At 35.3% G+C, this 26,751-nt stretch overlaps 2 protein-coding genes across 3 annotated transcripts in view; one reads left to right on the forward strand and one right to left on the reverse strand.

Moving 5' to 3' along the window:
* LOC120418995 (uncharacterized) overlaps window positions 1-26,751 on the reverse strand; it is a 456,309-nt gene that overhangs the window by 406,270 nt on the left and 23,288 nt on the right. The gene's annotated exons all lie outside the window — the stretch shown is intronic.
* LOC120418653 (tyrosine-protein phosphatase non-receptor type 61F) overlaps window positions 1-26,751 on the forward strand; it is a 148,223-nt gene that overhangs the window by 39,072 nt on the left and 82,400 nt on the right. The window lies entirely within an intron of this gene.

The following is a 26,751-nucleotide window of genomic DNA, read 5'->3' on the forward strand; positions in this document are numbered from 1 at the left end:
TACATAAGGCTACTAAAAATATTTTTCATAGTTTTGTCACTCCCATCCCTTCGAAATCTACTCGAAATATCAGGGGGCAAAAGACATTTCAAAAAACTTCAAAATTTCGATAGAAATATACGTGCAATCAGCTGAAATCAATTTAAAATGCATTCCTTTGCGTTCAGAATCATTTTTAGCATAAGCTGGTTTATAAAAAAATATTTTCGATGTAAACCTTTTTGCAATGTTTGTCGTATTTCAAATTATTTCCTTTTGACTTGAACAGTCCAACGTACAAAAATAACAACCGTTTCCTACCATAAATTGATAAATTGATAAATTGATAAATTGATAAATTGATAAATTGATAAATTGATAAATTGATAAATTGATAAATTGATAAATTGATAAATTGATAAATTGATAAATTGATAAATTGATAAATTGATAAATTGATAAATTGATAAATTGATAAATTGATAAATTGATAAATTGATAAATTGATAAATTGATAAATTGATAAATTGATAAATTGATAAATTGATAAATTGATAAATTGATAAATTGATAAATTGATAAATTGATAAATTGATAAATTGATAAATTGATAAATTGATAAATTGATAAATTGATAAATTGATAAATTGATAAATTGATAAATTGATAAATTGATAAATTGATAAATTGATAAATTGATAAATTGATAAATTGATAAATTGATAAATTGATAAATTGATAAATTGATAAATTGATAAATTGATAAATTGATAAATTGATAAATTGATAAATTGATAAATTGAATTGAATAAATTTTGCCAGGCCTTCGGATAACCGAGTCTGGACTGTACATTGAATTATGCCAATTATAATTATTTTATCATTTTATCAATTTATCAATTTATCAATTTATCAATTTATCAATTTATCAATTTATCAATTTATCAATTTATCAATTTATCAATTTATCAATTTATCAATTTATCAATTTATCAATTTATCAATTTATTAATTTATTATTTTATCAATTTATCAATTTATCAATTTATCAATTTATCAATTTATCAATTTATCAATTTATCAATTAATCAATTTATCAATTTATCAATTTATCAATTTATCAATTTATCAATTTATCAATTTATCAATTTATCAATTTATCAATTTATCAATTTATCAATTTATCAATTTATCAATTTATCAATTTATCAATTTATCAATTTATCAATTTATCAATTTATCAATTTATCAATTTATCAATTTATCAATTTATCAATTTATCAATTTATCAATTTATCAATTTATGGTAGGAAACGGTTGTTATTTTTGTACGTTGGACTGTTCAAGTCAAAGGAAATAATTTGAAATACGACAAACATTGCAAAAAGGTTTACATCGAAAATATTTTTTTATAAACCAGCTTATGCTAAAAATGATTCTGAACGCAAAGGAATGCATTTTAAATTGATTTCAGCTGATTGCACGTATATTTCTATCGAAATTTTGAAGTTTTTTGAAATGTCTTTTGCCCCCTGATATTTCGAGTAGATTTCGAAGGGATGGGAGTGACAAAACTATGAAAAATATTTTTAGTAGCCTTATGTAAAACGTCGCATGACCATATCATTGCAGTAAAATCATGGAATATATGCGAATCGTTACCAGATTTTTGAAACAGTACAACAAAATCGGTTTAAATTATTCACGAAAATAGGTCGCATTACTTGGATTGCTATAAAATATAAAATTGGTCCTTACCGGTACCGGTAATTTGATCTGGTTCAACCATATTGGTTCAATTTCATTACCGTCATCAGGGGTGACATTGGGTCTGAGGATTGGGATTGGGTCATACAAAAATGCTGATATTTGTATGACCCAATCTCACCCCCAGACCCATTGTCACCCCTGATGACGGTACCAATATAATGATGAGATTATTTGAAAATGTTCGACACGTCGCACTACATGGTTTGTTGTACAAACACGGAATCGGTTTAAACCGGTACCGGTTATTTGAACCGGTTTCACTGAATCGGTTCATATTCAGTACCAATAGATTGTAGAGATTATTTGAAAATTGTTGACACGTCGCACTACATGGTTTGCTGTAAAAACACGGAATCGATTCAAACCGGTACCGGTTATATGAACCGGTTTAACTGAATCGGTTCAAAATTATCACGAAAAGATTTTTGAGATTATTTGAAGAGTTTCGACACGTCGCATGGCATGATTTGCAGTAAAAACACGGAATCGGTTCAAACCGGTACCGGTTATTTGAACCGGTTCATTTAAATCGGTTCAAATTTATCACGAAAAGATTGTTGAGCTAATTTGAAGAGTTTTGACACGTCGCAAGGCATGATTTGCAGTAAAAACACTGAATCGGTTCAGACCGGTACCGGTTATTTGAACCGGTTCAACTGAATCGGTTCAAATTTATCACGAAAAGATTGTTGATCTAATTTGAAGAGTTTTGACACGTCGCATGACATGGTTAGTGATAACATCCCGGAATCGGTTCAACTGGTACCGGTTATTTGAACCGGTTCAACCGAATCAGGTTGAATTGCTCATATATCGATTCCTTGAATAATTTCATGAATTTTGATATGTCGCATGACCATATTTCTTCAAAATTTGGCTTTATAGTTCAAATGAATATTACTTTTGTAAAAATAGTTACGATAACTATTTTTTTAAAATTGATAAAATATTTTTAACATGTTTTAAATATTTTTCCCTCAAAGTAGAGGTTCTCCCCTTTCCAAAAACCTATATAAGTTGGTATTTTGGGTTATTTTACGATGTGCTCTGAGCCCTTGAATTCCATGTAACGCTGTTTTTTTTCCTTTGGCCCCTCCCCCCGGGGACCCGCCCCCCTAAACCACCATATTAAATATTTTTATCTTAAAGTTGATTAATTTTCGAATCCAATGGCATAGTTGCCTGACTGTTAATTGCATCCAGAATAAATATGCTTTAAGAATTTAAGCTATTTTTATATATAAACAGCATTCATGATTTAATTTAAATGCGCTTTAAAATATTTTCTTAAAATCGAAATTAATTAAATAGAAAAGTTTTGTTTCAGGAAAATATTTTCATTTTATTTTAAGGAAAATATCTAGTTATGAAAGCTCCTAGTTAATATTTATTTTATTCCAAACATTCATAAAAATCCAAACTAAAGCAACTTTTCTTTTTAATTAAGCATGATTGATTCCAATGATTCAGTGTGTCCAAAAAAGTCGAGCTGTTTAATTTTTTTCTCCATACAAGAATCAAAGACAGGGACAAACATTCAATATTACGACCTTTTGAAATGCTAGTCTTATTTTTTTTGAAAATATTGATTTCGAAAAGATCGGAAAATTTCACGAAAGTTTTATCTATAAACATTGAAAATCGCATCATTAGTTGCTGAGATATCGACATAAGAAAATTATGGGTTGTTTGGGTAGTAAACATCCATTTTTCTGTTTTAAAATCTTTGCATGGCAATATCTTAGCAACAAAGAATTTTCTCAGCATTTCAAAAATATATTTTTTTCAAAATTAGGCAAACATGAACACTAATTTTTTTAAATTAATAACTGCAACTAATTTAAAAAAAAGTTACCTAAAAATACTAACTAATATACTACTGTACTTACTAATAAAATACTAATGTACTTTTAGATTGCAAATTCGATTTTACATCGAAAAATAAAATTGAAATTAAGTTGCGGTCAATACTTCGATTTTTTTTAATCAGTATTGATTCAAAAATTCATAACTCAAATAACGATTTTTTGCCCGTTCTGAAAATTTCTGAAAAGTTGGCAAAATTAAAAAAAAATAAAAATAGTGTTTTTTTGCAAATCATGTTTTAGTGACAAAAAGTGAAATTAAAAATCAGCAAAGTAAATTACCATTTATCATTTTTTCAGTGTAGTCGTTATCCATACCTACAAATTTGCCGAAGACACCACATCGACCAAAAATGTCTTCAAAAGATACAGATTTTTTTAATTTTCATTGCTGCCAAATTTGTATGGAAAACTATATGGACAAACTAATTATGCAAAATGGCTTGGGCACCAAAAAAGGTTTCAGACGGATTAAAAAAATCAAAAAATTAAAATTTAAGAATAAAGACCGATTTTGTATAGAATTGCTCGAAAATCGATTTCGTGTCTTTGGAAAAGTTGTAGACAACGCGCTAAAAATCATTCTTTTAGTCATGGACATCCAAATTGTTTAAGTCTTACTCTTACTTTAAATTGATTTTGCTATCGACTACGTGTTTTGATAAATTTAAAAAAAGATTAAGCTAAAATTTGGAATTTATTTTACATTTTTTTCAGTTGTTTAAATAGGCAATTATCTACGATTTAAGATTTTTGATCCAACTTTTGATTGGAGATATTACCTCAAAATAAATACAAAAAAAATAAATTAGTTCATTTTTCAATCTTTTCAATATCATTGAAATTATTAACACTGGGACGCCCAACGCATGTCCCACGGATGCCAAAGTCTCTCTAAAACGTTGGAAGGGTAACTTCAACTCACAGGTTTTCGGGCTTGTCTCCGAGGATTTTCGGGCGATTTTTTTTTACTAGAGCAAACAAAAGTTGGAACGACGTTTTTGATCGCATAAATTACAGATTTGATCATATCGAGTTCTGCAAAGTTTGAGGATCATCTAGACATCCTTATAATTCACTCAAAAAAAAAATGTCCCGGTTGGTTGAGTTATGCCCGAGAACCAGCGAGTTGAAAGTACCGTTCCATCTTTTTTAATGAATTTTATTTATGTTGATTTAGACGGCATTGTACATAAAAAAATACCTACAACTTTGACGATAAACGTGTATTATATGAAATGTTATGTAATATAACAATCCGAACTATGTAACCCATCAAATAAGGAATATATTTTAGACCAAAATATTCATCAATTTTTTTGGTGAATCTTAAAGTATGTATCGTTCGTTTTTTCGTTAATGGTTATTTTTTTTATGTTAGACGTTTCACTTGCAAATGAGGTAGTGAAACTGAAATTTTGCGCGATAATCCTGAAATTGGGGTTTTTAGTTTCTTTGAACTTAAAAATATATTGCATGAGAGAGGAGATACAAGATATCTTGAGTTTGTTTTAAGTGTCAAAAGGAAATCTTTCGATTAAGATTCTTCGATCACTTATAGGACCAGCTACGGTAATTAGCTAAGATCTGAGATTTTGAATTTTTTTTTTTCGCAGAGAATCATTTTTAGACACTTCATTTATAATACATATTTAGTTTTTTGCCTTGTTACGAAAATCTTATAAAATTGTCAGCAATATTTATTTTTTAAGTTGTTCCAAAATAGAACTATCAAAGACTACATCTACTTTCAATGCAAATTTGCAAGCACATTTTTAGCTACTTGATACCATCAACAAAAAAATGAAATTGTGTTTGCATTTTGGTACGCATTTTTTAGGGTATATTAACTTTGGATACTGTCACTTTATTTTTTAACAGCTTTTAAAATTTGCAAAACGTAGTCACATGAGTATCGAAAAGTGTACATTCAATTACAGGCTCAAAGTATTGATATGAATCTGCCGAACTATATAATTCAATATTGAATTGGAAAATATTATGACATTGAAATATAAGTAATAATTTTAAACACAATAATTGTATGGTTTTGAAGTGTAACAAAAAATGTATGCATATAAGTAAATTCAAAGCGCGTATTTTTTTGTTTTTTTTTAAGAAAAGATTTTTTTAAAGGCCACGTGGTCAGCCGTCGACCCCCCCCTCCCCCCCATGGCTTTTCATGGTTTTTTTCGGTCGGATTTCGGACCCCCTCCCCCCCCCCCTAAGGAGACCACGTGGTTTATGCACGACCCCATATCAAAATTCATGAAATTGAAATTATGTCATGTGAATCTCCTCAGACTCGAGCTGGTCACTTCGGTACCGGATACCGATGACCATACGCGGGATACTTCGAGAAAAGGCAAGATACCCTATCATGCGACATATCAAACCCCTTGAAATTGAAAATTGAGACCATATTCGGTCATGCCAACGTTCTTGACCCAACCTGGTCACTCCAGAACCGGTAACCGGTGGCCACTAAGGGACACTTCCGGAATATGCAAGAAACCCCATCATGCGTCACATCAAACTTTATGAAATTGATCACTACACTCAATGAAGGTCATGACAATCTCCTCTGACTCAAGTAGGTCAATCCGGAACCGGTAACCGGTGGCCACTAAGGGACACTTCCGGAATATGCAAGAAACCCCATCATGCGACATGTTAAACTTCATGAAATTGAAAATTAATATCATCACAGGTGATGTCAACGTTTTTTACCCCAACTTGGTCACTGCGGAACCTGTTACCGGTGGCCACTAGGGGACACTATCGGAACATGTAGGGTGCCCCATCATGCGACATATCAAACTTCATGAAATTGAAAATTATAACCTTCCAAGGTGATTTCATCGTCTTTTGACCCAACCTAGTCACTTGGGAACCGGCACCCGCTGTCACCTGGGGACATTTTCGGAATATGCAAGCAACCCCATCTTGCGACATATCAAACTATAAGAAATTGAAAATTATGACCATCCAAGGTGATGTAAACGTCCTTTGCTTTAACCTGGCCATTGCGGAACCTGTTACCGATGGCCTACGGGGGACACTTCTGAAATATGCAAGAAATCTTATCATGCGACATATTAAACTTCATGAAATTGAAAATTATAACTATTGATGGTTCTGTCGAAGTCCTCTCCCCAAATTTGACCACTCCATAACCGGTCATTTATGGCCACTTAGAGACACTTTAAACAGAAACTTTATTATTGCATCCTGACCTAACCTGGCAAATGTTGATTGGGGGATGACATTATTTTTAGTTAGCTGTGTCGGATTGTAAATACAGGAAGAATTCGTATAAGCTTCTGAAAGCGTGACCCAACCCATTGCATTCTGCAGCAATTCACCCTAATTATTAGCAGTTTGAACTTTTTCTTACGCCAACAGTAATTACCAGCAAAAAACGTACAGTAAACCATACCTTCGCCATGACAGCAGCGGTTGACACACTTTTTTCCTGTGTTCCGAAACTAATTCGGAAGCTCACTTTTTGTTTGCTTCTCTCTTCGCCGAAACCTCTCGACTTCACTTCCCGCAGCGGAACAACAAAACAACAATTTTCTAACATCACTTTGCTCCGCGCACTGAAATTTAGGTTGAATTTGACAGCTCGCTGTCAGTCGGGCAAGGCTTGGCCGTCTTCATCGCGGCGAACAGACGCTGCAACGACCGCGGGTCTACGACGGAGGCGCGTTACGAGAGCAGGTTTCATTCCGGGAGTGCTTCGTAACTTCTTGACCTTCGACATATTCAGCCGGGCCCACCTACGTGCCAATGGTGCCCTGGTAACGAGAATAGTTCTGCGTTGGGCGAGATGGGGTGAGTTGGGACACGAGTACTCTTTAGAAGTTCTATTTCAAAGACGCATACTGAGGTTCACCCAACCTCGCCCGTTTCTTCCTTTCACGGAGGTAATTGCTTTGACCTGCTCGTCACAGCGACACACAGCGTACAGCATGAAATATGTAGAAAGTGCCCCCACGCTCGTTCGCACTTGTAGCATCATGTTCGCTCCCCCCCCCCGCAACCCACCTCGCAAAGGCTGTGTGTGCTATCTATATCCCACTTTTGGCATGGCCATGGGCAAGAAATACGACCAATCCTGCCTATAGCAGAAGCAAAGTGAGGTTAAAAATAGTTGCGGCGCATCTGATGGTGTGTGTGTGTGTGCAGCAATCATCAACTTCCCATAAGCATCTTGCACATGCTGCGGCAGAGAAGACCAAGAGGTTGGGATTCCTTTGCAATCCGGCGAGTGCACTCTGCTGGGGGATGGATGCTGGGATCAGAGGTGGTCAAATAGTTGAAGAAAGTGCACGTGTTTCTGAGGATCAAGAGTTTGACAAAGAAAAGGGTTGATTAAGACAAGCCTCATTCATAGCATTAATCCTCAGAAGGCACGCAGACGTGTTCTTCAATCAAACTCACGATAAAATTCCTTAATATTTGTTTTATATTTGTTTTAGTTTTGTATTTTTGTATTTTTGTATTTTTGTATTTTTGTATTTTTGTATTTTTGTATTTTTGTATTTTTGTATTTTTGTATTTTTGTATTTTTGTATTTTTGTATTTTTGTATTTTTGTATTTTTGTATTTTTGTATTTTTGTATTTTTGTATTTTTGTATTTTTGTATTTTTGTATTTTTGTATTTTTGTATTTTTGTATTTTTGTATTTTTGTATTTTTGTATTTTTGTATTTTTGTATTTTTGTATTTTTGTATTTTTGTATTTTTGTATTTTTGTATTTTTGTATTTTTGTATTTTTGTATTTTTGTTTTTTTGTATTTTTGTATTTTTGTATTTTTGTATTTTTGTATTTTTGTATTTTTGTATTTTTGTATTTTTGTATTTTTGTATTTTTGTATTTTTGTATTTTTGTATTTTTGTATTTTTGTATTTTTGTATTTTTGTATTTTTGTATTTTTGTATTTTTGTATTTTTGTATTTTTGTATTTTTGTATTTTTGTATTTTTGTATTTTTGTATTTTTGTATTTTTGTATTTTTGTATTTTTGTATTTTTGTATTTTTGTATTTTTGTATTTTTGTATTTTTGTATTTTTGTATTTTTGTATTTTTGTATTTTTGTATTTTTGTATTTTTGTATTTTTGTATTTTTGTATTTTTGTATTTTTGTATTTTTGTATTTTTGTATTTTTGTATTTTTGTATTTTTGTATTTTTGTATTTTTGTATTTTTGTATTTTTGTATTTTTGTATTTTTGTATTTTTGTATTTTTGTATTTTTGTATTTTTGTATTTTTGTATTTTTGTATTTTTGTATTTTTGTATTTTTGTATTTTTGTATTTTTGTATTTTTGTATTTTTGTATTTTTGTATTTTTGTATTTTTGTATTTTTGTATTTTTGTATTTTTGTATTTTTGTATTTTTGTATTTTTGTATTTTTGTATTTTTGTATTTTTGTATTTTTGTATTTTTGTATTTTTGTATTTTTGTATTTTCGTATTTTTTGTATTTTTGGAGTTTTTTTTGTATTCCTTTTTTAAATAGCTAAAACGTCCTCGTCATCGTTTCCACAAAGAAAGCCAGGAAAGAAGGACCAATTCAATCATGGAATAAATCCTTTCGCACCGGCAAGAACCTTCAAGGTCTCCCCTCCACAGTTGGCAGGAAGTCGGTTGCAAAAGGTTCGTCAAATGCGTCACAGGAAACCACCCGGTAAATAAAAATATCAACTCCAGGCTCACTCCCAAGTATCGACAGAATATGGCGAGCAAAAGTAAAAACGTGATTCCGTCCGGGATTGCACGCATCACTGAACTGAACTTATGCAAGCATTGGATATAGGGTTTCCAACGACGTCGACAACGGGAGTCACGTGGACGCTACTGACTGATCCGACAATTATCAGAGGAAGTTTTGCCTCACGCGCATGTATGGCGCCTCCACTAGACACACGTGGGGACCGGGAGATGAAGACACGGGAAACGTGCCCTCGGAGATTAGTGACCAACCCGGGAGTTCAAGCTGGACGAAACACATCTCAGAACATCACGTTTTGTGGTGGCTCATCCACGTGAACAAGGTTGAGTTTCCTGTACCTTAAAGTTGAAGAATTTCAGAGTCAAACCCGTGATAATTTGACAACTTCCAAACAACGCCCAACGTCAACGCCCGTGTCTCCACGGCATCTGTCACCATCATAAAAACAACGAAAAATTCCCCTTGGGCTGCGTCACCCTCAGAGAGTTTGACACGCGCGCACACACACCTTCAGCGTCAACGTTCACTGATAAGCGACCACGCGAGACCATCAAAACAATGCGATGTTTTGAATTCAAGGTCAGGCGCCCCGTTTCGGGTTTCTACACCGAAGTTGTTTGACATTATCGCGGGATCAATCGCACGGAGGGAGATTTGACTGTGCTTGTGTGTTTTGGTCGAACGATTTTACTTAAGTTACTAAAGTCAATTAACAAATTTCGAGCCAACGTCTTTCGCTTGGGTCGAAAATGGGCACTAGGTCCAATATAGAGACAATCGCTCTAAAAAGGCACGCCTCCACACAGTAAAAAAATCTGTGTAAAATCGCATGCAAAAGCATGTACACCTAAAATCTAGTGAGAGTCATATTCAGATAACCAAGTCCGCGCCCCAACCATCTCGACTTGGTTATCTGGATATGACTCTCATCAAATTGATGTTTTTTTGTGATAAGCAATATATTTTATTTGCACATGCTTCTTGTGTACACGTTTTCTCATATAATATTACATGCCTTTGTTCACAAAAATAATGTGCATGCTTTTGCATGCGATTTTACCATCGGATTTTTTGCTGTGCAGTGGGTAGTTAAAGCATTGAATCACTTCCCGGTCGGTTTAATTGGCCCTCAGGTGTAAGCCTTAAAAAATAGCTTAAATCCCAGAACCTCCAAAATATCCGGAAAAGCTGCGGCTGCCGGTGCTGGTATGTAATATCGACGAGAAAGAAGTTGCTAATGCGCTACTGCTGGGAAATGAAAACTAAAATGAAAACGTTATTTGCGGGAAACGACCACCCGAAATGTGGATGAAAAACGATATGGTTTATTACCTCTGCTATTTCTCAGAGGGCGCGCTAGAATAGGCACTTTTTCCAGATCTATGGGCAATTTTGTAGGCCCGGTGATTCTGATTTTCAGCACATTCGGGGTCTCTAGCCCACCGACTCCGATGGGAACCTGCTGCCGGAGCAGGATTTATGAGATTAATTAAATTTGAATTGAGATTAGGCATATCTCGAACGCCTTCGATACTGGTTCGTAATTGAATTTTACGGTGAGAATTAATGGTTTTTGCGGTTGCCGGTGAAGTTGTGCCAGACTTGGAGTTGATGAAATAACTTTGAAACATTCGGGGAATATTCTATCTTATATTACTCTACCTTTCACATCGTTGGCAGTTTTTCGAAAGTTTGCACAAGCTTGGCGAAAAAAATGAAAACAAAGCAGTACAAAAAGAGCCATAATGATTGCGCGTCACTGAACACAATGTGCTGTTAAAAAACCAAATCGCGAAACGAACCTTTACGAGAAATTGAGAAATTTTGAATGCAAATGCTTTCAACTGTCCCGCTAGGGGTCTGCCGAGGTCACATTCCGGCAGAGATGACGATACTGGCGGCTCTGACCCAAAAGGGTAAAGCAGCCAATTTTTGCCAGTAATCTATTTTGAAATAGAGGAGAAAAGCAACTCGCGACAAAATTTTGAGGCTAGGAATTTTGACAGGTATGATTTTCATAAAGTATTCGCCTCCTTTTCTCTCTCACAGAAAACCTGGGAACGAGGTAGCTATCAAACTAGGCCAAAATGTTAAAGTCACTCACAAAATGAACTTTGAGTGATTTGAGTTCATTTCTGACGTCACGATTTTCTCCTCTATAGAGGAGAAAAGCAACTCGCGACAAAATTTTGAGGCTAGGAATTTTGACAGGTATGATTTTCATAAAGTATTCGCCTCCTTTTCTCTCCCACAGAAAACCTGGGAACGAGGTAGCTGTCAAACTAGGCCAAAATGTTAAAGTCACTCACAAAATGAACTTTGAGTGATTTGAGTTCATTTCTGACGTCACGATTTTCTCCTCTATTCCGAAAATCCAAGACGATATTATAGCGGTTAAATTCACTCAAAAAAAATTGAGTGATTTTAGTTCATTTCTGACGTCACGATTTTCTCCTCTATAGTACATTTTTTTCTCTTAAAAAATGATACGTCAAGCAGGAGCATGAAGCAACACAAGTTCACTCTTAAGAGTTTCTGGATGAACTATAGAGTTCATTCTGACAGCTAGGTTGAGTCGCTCACATGGGCTGCTGAGCCTATGAATTTGTTTTGGCTGACAGAAATAAATTTTAAAGAACTCAATGTTCATTTTACGGTTGACTTGATGGGCCTGCTCGCTATTTGAAAGAACTTTCTGTCAGCGTTCATTTCCGAAAAACGATATTTGATCGCTGACACACAGCGCCTATCATGATCGTCATTGCCTGGCGACGGTCGGTGAACGTGAACACAAAGACAAAACGAACAAAAAATGAGCACCACTCAAGCAGCCGCCCGAGCGAGACATTGTGTTCTCTCTATTTCTCTCGTTTTGCGTCTCTCTCTCTCTCTCTCTCACTGGTGTTTGCTGCGTGGTGACAGAAGTCATTTGAATGCGATCATGGGAGAGATGATCAGAATCTCGGTAAGATGTCAAACGACCGTTCTCTGAGCGATTTCTAGAGGGAAGTCAGTGACTGTGTGAGTGACTTTGCGTAGCAATCATTCGTATGTGTGTGAAACGAACGAAACTAGAATGTCAGGTTGTCGTGGTGAAGACGATTAGAGTGTTCTGTTACCTATACCTATCACATTTCAGAAACGAAAAAACGTTTCTTGTTTTGCGAAAAAAAAAAGGGCGCTGCAAATATTTTCCAAAATTTATATCGTTAATTATGTTTTATTTTGTTGTAAAATTTGAATCCAGAAAGAAATATTTTTCGGCATGAGTCGTAAGTTCGAACACGATAAATACGACGAGTGCCGAAAAGTCTAACTTTCTAGCAAAGCAGTTCTCACAGAATTCGGTCATTCGTTTTTTTTTTTAATTCGACTGAAACTTTTTTGGTGCCTTCGGTATGCCTAAAGAAGCTTTTTTGCATCATTAGTTTGTCCATATAATATTCCATACAAATTTGGCAGCTGTCCATACAGAAATGATGTATGTAAATTCAAAAATATGTATCTTTTAAAGGAATTTTTTGATCGATTTTGTGTCTTCGGCAAAGTTGTAGGTATAGAAATGGACTGAAAAAAATGATACACGGTAAAAAAAAATTTGGTGATTTTTTATTTAACTTTTTGTCACTAACACTTGATTTGCAAAAACACTATTTTTTTCATTTTTTGATATGTTTTAGAGGACATCAAATGCCAAATTTCAGAAATTCCCAGGTTGTGCAAAAAATCTTTGACCGGGTTATGATTTTTTAAAATCAATACTGATTTTTTCAAAAAATCGAAATATGTGTCGCAAAAAATTTTCAACTGCACTTTTCGATGTATAAGTCTAATTTGCAATCAAAAAGTGAAATTTTTATAAAGTGCATCGTTTTCAAGTTAAATACATTTTTAGGTGACTTTTTTCAAATAGTCGCAGTTTTTCATTTTTTTAAATAAATGCACATGTTTGCCCACTTTTGAAAAAAATATTTTCTAAAAGCTGAGAAAATTCTTTATAATTTGCTTTTTAGAACTTTGTTGATACGACCCTTAGTTGCTGAGAAATTGCCATGCAAAGGTTTAAAAACATGAAAATTGATGTTCTCAGCAACTAATGGTTCGATTTACAAAGTTAAAATATGAAACATTCGTGAAATTTTCCGATTTTTTCGAAAACAATATTTACAAAAACTTTAAATCAAGACTAACATTTCAAAAGGGCCAAACATTCAATATTACGCCCTTTTAGAATGTTCCAAAAAGTTTTGCAAATCAAGTTTTAGTGACAAATGGTTAACAAAAATCACCATTTTTTTACCGTGTATCATTTTTTCCAATGTAGTCCGTATCCATACCTACAACTTTGCCGAAGACACCAAATCGATCAAAAACATTTTATTCAATTGAAAATATACTGCATGAAGGAATTTTCAATTCCAAAAAAATGTAAGCGGCAGTATCTGGTTTGTTTTATGAATTTTGAAAAATTCCAACTACAAGCAGTGCACGAACTACAATAAAAAGGCAAAATTGCTAAACTCTCCGAAAAAAATCTATCAAATGCACACAATTCAGTTTAAGGGTGAAAACTTTGAAAAATTGGTCAAAATCATTACTTTTTTTAAAATTATTATAGCCTTGTTTTTAAACTCGTGAAAATAACATGCAAAATACATACAAACCCATTTTTGTTGTTTTTGTCTACTCTACAACTTTGTAGAATATTGGTACACTCTAAAAAGTAACCAAGCAAAGTTACATAGGAGCAACTCTCTACGAAATCGGCCGATTTCGACCATTTTTATTTTTTGTATTTTTTTATTTGACTTAAACTTTGTGGGGGCCTTCCCTATGACCAAATAAGCTATTTAGCGTCATTGGTTCACCCATACAAGTCTCCATACAATTTTTGCCGCTCTCCGTACAAAATTGGTATGTAAATATTCAAACAGCTGTAACTTTTGAGTGAATTTTCTGATCAATTTGGTGTTTTCGGCAAAGTTGTAGGTATTGTTGAGGACTTTTGAGAAAAAATAGGTACACGGAAAAAAATTGCAGATTTTTTTATCAACTTTCATTTCACTAAAACTCAATTTCCCAAAATACGTATTTTTTTATTTTCGAGTTTTTTTGATATGTTTAAGGGGACAAAAATCCGCAACTTTTGAGTCTTGATTTAAAAAAATATTTTTTTCGAAAAGATCGGAAAATTTCACGAATGTTTCATGTTTTAACATTGAAAATCGGACCATTAGCTGCTGAGATATGGTCATTAGAAAATGGTGGGTTGTTTTGGTTTAAGGCTGGTACAAATTTTATTTTAGGTTTTTGTCCCCCCCCCCCCCCTTCAAAGTTGGCTCGAAAAATCAGGGGGCAAAAAAAATATTTTTTCAAAAAACTCTAATATTTCTATGAAAATTTAAGTGCAATCAGTTGAAATTAATTTTGAATGCATTCCCCTGCGCTTAGAATCATTTTTAGCATGTTTCGGTTGATTTAAAAATCATTTGAATTTTTGAAAATTTTCGATGTTATCGCAAAAAGTTTTTTTTCGCTAAAATTTTGGTTTTCGTCAAATTTAACATTTTTTGAAAACTAATGATTGCAAAATAACTGAACTAGTGTAAAATACATTTTTAAACACCTTTTCCGTACAAATGTTGAAACTATGGCTTGTTATTTCAACATTTTTATTTTTTTATTTTTTTGCCCCCCCCCTCGAACCCGGCCCGAGCCGAGGGACAAAAACTTTGAAAAATATTTGCATCGGCCTAATAAGAAAACTTCAATTTTCGTGTTTCTTTTTCTTAAAGCGGCTCTATCTCAGCAACCCGAGGTCCAATCTTCAATGTCTCTTAGACAATTTTATAGCAAATTTTCTGTACTTTTAAAAAAAAATATTTTTAGAAATGGTCACTCGCAAATATTTCGCTAAAATCATACTTTCGGTGGCGATATCTTGAAAAAGGAGCCCTTTATCAAAAAATCTGTAAAGTACTTTTCGATTGCAAATTCAATTTTGCATTAAAAAATAATGTCAAACTTGTTTTTGCATAAAACTTCAATTTTTTCCAAAAATCATATTTTTTCAAAAATTCATAAATCGACGGCAGATTTTTTTTTCCGTGTACCTATTTTTTCTCAAAAGTCCTCAACAATACCTACAATTCACTCAAAAGTTACAGCTGTTTGAATATTTACATACCATTTTTGTATGGATAGCAGCCAAAATTGTATGGATGAGCCAATCACACAAAATAGCTTATTTGGTCATAGGGAAGGCCCCCACAAAGTTTGAGCCAAATAAAAAAATACAAATAAAATCCATTTCCGGTTTTGGTAGAGAATTGCTCATAAACCACGCAATTTTAAAATAAAATAAAATTGTTCTAATTGAAATTTTGAAATCAAACCTCACTGGGTTATTGCAGTACAAGAAATTTCCCATAAAACCAAAACTTTCCCTTAGAGCAAACTTTCTGGGAAACCGAGGAGGGGTCGGGTAACTTTTTCCGGTTTTGTGTGAGTTTGCATAAAGTGACCCATAAATAGAATCGGGAGTAAGTTTCAGCTAACTATGTGATGGTACTATTCGACTGTCTACTTTCCTATTTTGGCCCTTTTTAATTTTGTTAAAATCTGTTTAAAAAAAAAAATGCACGTTCACTCAACTGTGAAGCACCTAGGCAGAGATTTTAATCAGCTCCAAAATAAGCCATTTTCTCCTTCTCCTCAAATTTGCAAACAATACAAACACTGGCCCAGCTGCGTACAAAGCCGGGCCCCGTTGTTTGTGTTGATAGCAAACTTTATGAACTGGAACCTTTTCGCAATGGTTGCAACCGCCCCGCCACAAACACCAAGGGGCGGCCAACTCGAGAGATCGTTTCTCGGCTGTACCGCGAGAGAAAAGGCATGATTATAAATGGTTTTGTTTTCGGCCTAACCAACCACTGGATGAATGAGGCAGTGTGTTGCTGCTGCCCATAAATCGAAATTACTTTGGCAAGTTGTTTCGCCGTCCGATGGAGGCCAATCTGGCGACTTTGTCGTTTGTATGGGTCTCATATTTAACTCCTTCACACACAAACACTTCCAAATCGCTTCGCGTTTGCCAAGCGAGTCATGCGTAAGTGTGCGTTTGCCTGTTGCTTGTGTCGGTGATGTTTATAAAAGGTGTGTATACTTGTTTTGATTTTACCACTTTTTTGCTCTCCTCCGCATTCGCGGAGCTGTTTTTTTTTTTTCATTGCTCGCGTTTCAGAAAGTTGCCTATCAGCTCAATTGCGCACACCACAGCACCATGTGAAGAAGATGGAAAAAGTTTGAAATGGTCGAAAACACGACTGATCGCGGCTGCGAATGATGATGATGCCTTATAAGGTTGTTCGGAGTTTCGGGGAGAAAGGAGTTATCAAAAGTGTATGAGCGATCAAGTTGGGAAGTTTGATTTAAAGTGATTTTAACTCAACATTTTGTCCATTCTTTAGCACCTATAATGCCTTAAAAATCAACAGCAAACAGCAGGTTGTTGTTATCTTGTAAAATTAACATATATCAAAATGTATTTTAAAAAAAGCAAAAACAGCTCATAAAGTGGGCAAACTGCAAAGGTAACATCACAGCTAATTTTGCGTGTATTTCGAAAACAAATACTAAAAAGAAACAGGGAAGAGCATAACAAGAAGTAGATGTTATTTTTAAGGCTACCCATTTTTTCCCCTCCATAGCTTGGTTGTCACAGCGGCAGCCCCGAGAAAAGTTTGGCAAAACATCTTCCCCAACGTTGACGGGATCACCTCCTACGCACACTGCCAAGGCCTGGGGCGTGATAATTTAGTTAGCAGCGCCATCTTGGCGTCGTAACCAAATCAATCCGCCCGCCTGCTGATAGATGTTGTGTTGACCCCCACCATCGGTTCCCAAGTCGCATACTAAGTAGCCGCATGGAGTTTCTCGCGGAATTGGAACACCAAGGTTGGCCAAAAACAAGACCAATAAGAAGAAAAACCAGCGTGACTCGAAGCGCGCAAAAACTGAAATGATGACATTCAATGGGAGAGGGGAGGGGGAAGCTTTTAGTACCCCTTCCTCCGTCTTCATCTAACTCACACTTGTTACTTTGTTAGTAAACTGTAGTAATAGTTCAACATGACTTATGCGCCAATTTGAAAAATAGGAGATTTGGACAACCAAACTTTTGTTCGACAGGAATAAAGCAACATTTTTTCCGCCTAGTTGGTCGATAGCAATAACCTGAGCAATTCTAATATAATTTTGGCAAATGAATTTTCCAGAAAATGGTGAAGTTTTGACCAAAAATCGATTTTGAGCATTTCCAGCTCAAATCAGGAATTTTTCTGGTACTTTTGTACCCGACCCTCTCCGATTTCAATGAAACTTTGTAGATATGTTATCCTGGGCCTATATAAGCCATTTTTATGTATATGGAGCCGTAAGTTATTTATATATTTTTGTATTTTGCAATTTAAAAATTACTGTATCTCGAAGCCGTTCAAAAAGTGGTCAAAGACAAACTTGTAGGAAATTGGACGGGCTTTCTGAAAAAAATACACTAAAACAAAAATACACGCCACATCTATGAGATTTTTTGATTTTTAAGTCTGAAACTTAAATTTAAAGGTGATGTAACTATTTTTTTTCGTTCAAAATTTTTGAAGAAAAAGCCTAAAATGTTACAAAAAGACTGACGAAAAATGCAGGATGGTATGTCTCTCCTAAAAAAATACAAAAATCATTTACTAAAACTGTTTTTTTGAAAAGTGGTCTAAACGTCAAAATTTTTAAAAACCAGTAGTGGGGATCGATTCTCCAGACAATTTTACATAAAAGTCTCCATATTGACCATTGTCCTATGTCCAATCCTTGGGAAGATACAGCGGTTTTAAAAATAAAAATGTTGAAAAAAAACGGTTTTTTTTGTGGTATTTGGCAATTTCTATATGACAGACTTGGTGTTTCAGTCTCGTAAATAAAAGCTCGTCCAATTTCCCATAAGTTTGCCTTTGACAGCATTTTAATTGGATGTAAGGGCTTACAGATATAAGCTTAATTGCATTGCTAATAACTGAAAATAGAATATTTTTTTCAGTGTGGTAGAAACCAGGACAGTAAATTTGCTTACGTAAATATAAAAACGATATAAATCAAAAAGCTGTCAAAGGCAAACTTATGGGAAATTGGACGAGCTTTCCGGTAAAAATATTTACGAGACTGAAAAACCAAGTCTGTCATATAGAAATTGCCAAAAACCACAAAAAAAACCCGTTTTTTTCAACATTTTTCATTTTTAAAACCGCTGTATCTTCCCAAGGATTGGACATAGGACAATGGTCAATATGGAGAATTTTATGTAAAATTGTCTGGAGAATCGTTCCCCCTTACTGGTTTTCAAAAATTTTGACGTTTAGGCCACTTTGCAAAAAAAAACAGTTTTAGTAAATGATTTTTGTATTTTTTTAGAAGAGACATACCATCCTGCATTTTTCGTCAGTCTTTTGGTAACATTTTAGGCTATTTCTTCAAAAATTTTGAACGAAAAAAAATCGTGACATCACCTTTAAATTTAAGTTTTAGACTTAAAAATCAAAAAATCTCATAGATATGGCGTGTATTTCTGTTTCAGTGTATTTTTTTCAGAAAGCTCGTCCAATTTCCTACAAGTTTGTCTTTGACTACTTTTTGATACGACGCAACGGCTTCGGGATGCAGTAATTTTTAAATTGCAAAATACAAAAATATTTAAATAACTTACGCCCTTCTCAAATGTTATTTTCGAGTACTATTGGCTCCATATACACAAAAATGGCTGATATAGGCCCAGGATAGCATGTCTACAAAGTTTCATTGAAATCGGAGAGGGTCGGGTACAAAAGTACCAGAAAAATTCCTGATTTGAACTGGAATTGCTCTTTTTCGATACTTTGGCTTAATTTTGAGGGCACATTTGGATTCAGTGGGCAAAATCACATGGAAAAATATATATTTAGACAATTGTCGAATTTCATTAGGGTGGTCCCATAAGATTTTCCTGTGGAAATAAGAATATCACTTTTCTCTATTAACTTAACCCGGAATTGCCACGTTCAAAAAACTGATTTTTGAAGGTTTGATCAGATGCTTTCTATACATTTGATCGTAGAAGGCGTAGATTACGAGATTTAATTTTGGTGTTTTGGACAAAGTTACTTGAATTGGCAAGCCCAGCAACTTTCTACAAGACGAAAAAATTCCCAAAAATATTCCTGAAATATTAGATTTTCAAAATCACCCTAATCGTGGACCACCCTTATTTTCAACCAACCTAAAAGTTGCCCCACTGTGCAATGCAAATATTGTTTTCGAAAAGATCGGAAAATTGTAACATTGAAAATCGGACCATTAACACTCAAACGCTCGGGTAGTCATTTGATCCCTATTTTTTCGTAAAAATCTCATAACTTTAAGTAGAATTGACCAATTTGGATGCTTCTGGTTGCAAAAGATCCAGTTTTGTCTATATTTTTAACTGTCAGATGGGGGACAAATATGGTCCACTTTTACCGGAGATATTCCGGATTACGTTGGGGTACCTCGGCCCTCCTCTTTGGGGTTTTGGTCAATAGAACAATAATCATTTCACAAAACAATGTCGGAAATGATGCAAAACTTCAAGGCATCATTCTAATACATCTTTTAGACAGTTTTGTAGCATTTTTTTAATATAACTTTAAAACATATATTTTCAGAAATGATCTCGAAAATCTAAAGAAATATGTCAAAAATAAAAAAATGCGGATTTTGGGAAATTGAATTTTTGTAAAAAAAAAAATAATTAAAAAATCAGCAAGATTTTGTTTCCGTATAACTATTTTTTCTGAACAGTCTTCTTCGATACTTACAGCTTTGCCGAAGATACCAAATTTATCAGAAAATTCCTTGAAAAGTTAAAGATTTTCTAACAAAATAAAAAAGACAAATATAATTAATTTCCGGATTTGGTAGGGTTCAGAAATTGAAATTGTTTAGTTGAACGGAAGTTTTCCCGTTTCACCTTAAAAGTTTTGCAAATGTCACCTACGTCACTTTGTCATATTACGGAACTACATACCATAGTTATCGCTCATTATTTCTCGTCTCGTAGACGAAGCTACCAACCAAAGACGAATTTGGAAGTGTTGTTTCTTAGCGGCTGTTGTTGTTGTTGACGCCGGGTCCCCCCGATGAAGAAGATTGATTTGGGTCAAATTTGGTGGGCGGAGCTGATGGGTGCCATACGCCGTCGTCGGAACATTTTTGGCCCCTCTCAAAAGATTGACATATTTTGGCACTATGCTGAGAGCTGTGTTAGTTGTTGCTCCGCGGGGTATCGAAGTGAACTAAATTGATTTTCCTCAAGAGCAAGAGTTTGATTTAGGGCAGCATATGTCGGAACAATTTCAAATTTACTTAACCCTACTTGCTAACATTTGACAAGCAACTAACTAGCATTTCATGCTTATTTTTTCAAAAGTACATTAAATTTAATATATCACACAGTTCCAAATTCTCATAGATTTATAGATTTTATGCGATTATACACGATCACATCTGATTACATCTGGGATTGTGTAATTTTACAACTTTTCTGGTGTAATGTAACTTTATCAGTGTAAATTGAAGTAAAATTTTATCATAAAAGAGATAATGATTAAGATTTGATGACAAACACTAGAACACGTTTTTCTCGGAATACTAAGTTCATAATTTCAGGACTATCTACAATTCTCATAACAATTAGGCTAGACTTCCAATTTTGTTGTCAGTTCTAAAATAAGATAACTCAAACCAAATTTAAATATCGTTTGTTTTGCATTCATGCGTGCGGAATCTCAGAGCAATGCTACCGCACAAAACAACACTTGCCCCAGCGAGTTGTAAAGTTTCATGGCTTCGATCCATAAAAACGTCAAAAATTGGCCAATTCTAAAGCAATCACCTGTCGCGTTGGTATTTTTTGCGTGAAAAAGACAACGGACGCAGCCAATGATCATATATTTTGCAAAAATATTATTTTGTCGCAGAGTCACTCGAGAGCAACACACGTTTGACCTTCCTCGACTGTTGGCTGAAAATAATGAAGAAACAGAAAAGTACACACACACACACAAACTAGTCGAACAGGACAGGATCCGAGTCCCGAGGACGGCGCACATCAGCGCCACCGGTTCCACACGTGATGTGGCCGTGGCAAAAACAAACAGCAGAACCGGCGGTGTGGGGGCCCCGATATGTCGTCCGGTCGGACCGGTTGCTGAGTCCGAGTGTTGATTGGATTTAGGTTCAGGCGAACGCACGGTGGGGTACGCTGGAAATTGTTGGACGACCCAACCATTTTTAGATTGATCCGACGACGACGTTCTAAGAAATATGCAGTCTAACCCTAGAAATACAATTTTCAACTCGCCGACGTGCCATCCGAGTCGCGATGCTATGCAGGGTGCTCAATAAATCGCAAACTACCCCAAAATCACCAGTAGCGCGCTAAGCGCACTAACACTACTGGCCACCGCGCTAGACGTGGTCTGACATTGATGGGCGCAATATTTGGTGATTGATGGTCTGTTTACGCGCAGGAGGCACATCGTCTGAGCTGTGTGTGTATGTGTTGTAGTGGCAGTGGTGGCGACTACTCGTTTATTAGTATTCAAATTTTTGCCTGACTCTGTAGCGAACCTTGGAACTAGGTTGGAAGCGCTTCAGGCGGCACGTTTTTTTTTTTTTTTTTCTCGCAGAGTTGTTGACGAGATGAAGCTTGAGTTGTTTTTTTTGTGTGGTCCGGTGTTAACCCGAAACCGCGATTTTTTAATTGGTCGCCTACGCACACAGCATTGGCGGAGGACTCCTTGTCGGGGTGACCATGTGAGAGATTTGTTTCTTAATTTTTACAGGTCATTCCAGTTCGTTGCGAAGATTATCTGTGTCTCCACGACGGACGGTCAGGGCCGCAGTCCGGATTAGGACGGCTTAAAGTTTTTGTGACCTTCCTTTGAGCGATCAAGCCGACGTTGAACTCTAGAAGCACTTCCCAAGTTTTAATGGAACCGTCTTTATGTGAGTAGTGGTTGGTACAATGTATCGCGCAGCTAATTGAAACTCTCTTAATGCACAAGTGCAATCTGGGCAGAAAAGCAGAGTACAGGCTGAAGGTAGTCGACGCTCTGTGTACCTCATGGTCGACTTGTTTCGAGGTTCGCTGTGGGAAGGCATTACTGATTAATAGTAGCGGGTGTCAAGTTGAGAAACGTTTCGTCATTCCGCGGTCATTGTCGGCTTTTATTGTTGCTATTATTGCTGAAATGTTCATCAATACTGATTGTTAACTCAGAGAACATCGGCACGACCATAGATTGACATATCTTTCAATTTCACTAAGTTTGACATGTCGGATGATAGGATTGCTCCCATAGTCCGGAAGTGTCCCCAAGGGGCCACCGGTAACCGGTTCCGGTTATGTAAAATTGTCTGAAGAATCGATTCCCACTACCGGATTTCAAAAATTTTGACGTTTAGACCACTTTTCAAAAAAATGTTTTATTAAATGATTTTTGTATTTTTTTTAGGAGAGACATACGATCCTGCATTTTTCGTCAGTCTTTTGGTAACATTTTAGGCTATTTCCTCAAACATTTTGAACGAAAAATCTCGTGACATCACCTTTAAATTTAAGTTTTAGACTTAAAAATCAAAAAATCTCATAGATGTGGCGCGTATTTTTGTTTCAGTGTATTTTTTTCAAAAGGCCCGTCCAATTTCCTACAAGTTTGTCTTCGACCACTTTTTGATACGACGCAACGGCTTCGAGATACAGTAATTTTTAAATTACAAAATACAAAAATATTTAAATACCTCACGCCCTTCTCAAATGTTATTTTCGAGTAATATTGGCTCCATATACACAAAAATGGCTTATATAGGCCTAGGATAACATGTCTACAAAATTTTGTTGAAATCGGAGAGGGTCGGGTACAAAAGTACCGGAAAAAATCCTGATTTGAGCTGGAATTGCTCCCCAATATCATTAAATTAACTTTTTTATGGACGCCTTCCTAGGGGGGTCGTCTAAGGTATAGATATTTTTGTATAGTAAAATGTGTATTTATACTTTAATTTGAATGTTTGAAGATTACAAGGCGCAAAAGTCATAGAGAATTTAACGGTTATGAAACAAGTAAAAATTTTATTGAAAGAATACATAAAACTTTAACTGGAGCACTCGGTACGGTGTGTCCACGCGTCCTTCCTCCCCGTTAGATTCTGTGAAATATGATACATAAAAGTCTCCAGTCTAACGGCAAATCGTATAACAGGCCAGGTTTTAATGGATCTATACTAAATCAACCTTGTTGAGTCCGAATGTCGCGGTCACGAAGCCGGGAAGCGAGATATTCAAGATGGCGACCAATATGGCGGCTTAACAGAGAAGTCAACAATATCACAGTTGTCGACGTGTCGTGGTGGTGTCAGCCCACGTTCTGCCACCACTTCGGGACTGCACTGAACCTGGCGTTCAAATTTCGAGACCATTGAATGTATTGGACCAGTGATCACCAAACTACGACCCACGGGCTGGTTTTGAAATTATTATGGAAGCCGGCCCATAAAAAAGTTTTTGTGATAAGTTCTATAGAAAAAAAGAGTGGACAAGTTTTCTTTTGCTAAGAAAATGATAAGTAATATAAAATTTTATCAAATCATGGGAAATACATTTCAATTTATTTACCTACAATATTTTTAAGGATTTGGCAAGTATTAAACAACCTTTATCTCATTCCAAGAAAGATGTATGAAACCTTAGTAGTTCTAGAGGTCAAATAATTAAAATATAAAAATATACACTTCAAAAATTTAAATTCCAAATAAAGTTTTTTTGAAAAAATCTTTCATTTATTTGAAAACTACGATACTCAAAATGACGTTACAATCGGAAAAATGCCCAACAGTTTTACATCATCTTCCAGCAAATTTTTAAAAATAAAATCAAATCAAATCATCAAATATGGACCAAATTTTCAAAAAATTTATGTAAAAAAAGTTGAAAATATTTTTCTGTTTTGATATAAAAAATCGCAATTTTTTGATTTTTGTATTTTTTGAAAATTCAAACTTTCAAAATCAGGCTTCGTCATGCACACCGGATATGTCTTGGGAGGCTTCACTCAAAATTTCAGCCCACTTGGTCCGTCACATCTAGAGATATAGTGGCACCCGTAAAATAACTCGGTGTTCAGAGAAAAATGCCCGCGAAATTTGACAGTTCGCTTTGTACATGGCAAAATTTTCAGCTTAAATCGTATGTAACTTACTTAAATCATAAAATATCTTCATGAAACTTTCAGGAGTAATTGATATTCATCTTTTAAGTGGATTTAATAAATTTTCTGTAATATGAAATTTTGTGATTTTCTACATGTATACCCCTTAATAAAGATAAACTTAACTTGTAGATTTTTTTTTTTGAAAGGTCCTATAAGCTTATTGGTCTCATATGTTTATAGTACCTATTCAAAAACAATTCTAGAAATACTCATCTATTTTGTTTTCATTCATCCAAGTCTTAATGATTTAGAAAAAAAATATCAATCTTGTTTAACAAATAAAAACTTATTTTTCGAAATAAAACACTGCACAACACAAAAAAAAACCTATTGTATTGTGAAGTGTTCATTTAAAAAATCATTAAAATTAAAAGAAAAATCATGAAATTTTCGTCAGTTGCGAATAAGTAACAATCATTGGCCACCAACGGCGCCCGCCATGTCAGTTTGTAGATCTCGATTTTAAGGGACAGGAATGTTAGTTAGCGCAGGTTGCTACTAGGGCAGCTGGTTTACCCCTTACACCCCACAAGTACTGAACATTTGTTAGTAGGATATTGTTAATGAAATGGTTTAATCTTAGACAGCCGGCTGTGGAAAGATAAAGCCAAATAAATATTGTTTATTTATAGAATGAGGTGTTAAACGCAATTCTGCAATGATAGCGTAGTCTGAACTTAGCTGAACTGCGTCTGATATTGTCTGAACTGGTCAGTAGTACGGTTCACTGAGGTCAAAAAACATTTAATAACATTTGAAAATTACAAGAAAAAGTCGTGCATAAAGTAATTTTATGGAAATTCATCTTTAAAAGTAATACAAACTTTCATCTTTCAATCATTATTATTTGTGATCCACATGCGGCCCGCGATACTACAGCAAATTGCCAAAATGGCTCGCGAGGTTTAGCCGGCTGAAGACCACTGCATTAGACATAGGAGCAAGTTTCAGATGGTTTCTCCAGACTTTTAATGTCTTCAAGCAACACAGCAAAAAAAGTAGTAATCCAGCTGCGTGTAAAAGGTCTCGATGTAAAATATTTTTTGCATTATTTAATGAAATTCTATGTAATTATACACCCTAAAATATGTAGCCTATCAGTATGGGAAACCTACTTAACCGAAATGTCAAGCTCATATATGCGTTTATCCATTCCAATTTTCATCGGTCTGATGGCCGAGCGGGCTAAGGCGCTAGTCCGTACTGTTTGTGCTGGGTTTGAATCCCGTCGGTTGCAATTTTTTTGTGTTTACAAAAATTGTACATGCAGCGTGTAATAATTAGTGTCTTTTTAGACGAAGGTGACGAAGGTGCGAATTCGAATCCCACCTGATTCTTTTCGTTTCTGTTCGTACTGAAAGTACAATTTCTAATTCCAAACTTCAAGTGGATCGACCGGGATTCGATCCCTGAACCTTTTGCTTGCAAGGCAGAAACCGGGTTTTCACCCTGCTGAGCCAACTATCCACTCTAAATTCGCATTTGCAGCGAATGAATCGCAAACCGCACTACTCGCAGTTGCGCGGGAGGGTCGGTCGGCCTAATGCAAATCTCTAGTAGTAGCTCACATTAGTGGCCCTCGTCGCTAATCTGTCTGCGGCGATATTTTCTAAAACGCGCTCTCAGCTGTTTGTGCGGTTGTGGTTTCGATGATGGTGCGATGACCTCGTTTTCTTTTTACTGGTGGTTGCCATTTTGCAAACCGACGACGCCACTGCTGCTGCTGTCAAATGAAATCTTTATCTTTATGCCCCTTTTTGGGCCTGGTCGGGGATTGCACGCGTGTCTCTTTTTTTTCGTCCTCCCTTCTCAGCGCGCGTTTCAACCAACGGTGAGCGGCTTATCTGGCTTTTAAAGGTTACCTGTTCAGTGTTCATGGATATGGGCGGCAGGAGGTTCGAAACTTATGGAAAAGGTTTGTGCCTGCCGAGGTGAGTTACAACAAGTCACCTTAACCGAAAAGACGAACGTTGGCCAACTTTGGCGAGGTGTCGCGTGAGGTGGCATTGTGGAACGTGCTATTGTGGCAGCAAAGGACAATCAATAAGAAGCCCTTCC

The sequence above is a fragment of the Culex pipiens genome, chromosome 3 (assembly GCF_016801865.2).
Source record: "Culex pipiens pallens isolate TS chromosome 3, TS_CPP_V2, whole genome shotgun sequence".
Lineage (NCBI taxonomy): Eukaryota > Metazoa > Arthropoda > Insecta > Diptera > Culicidae > Culex > Culex pipiens.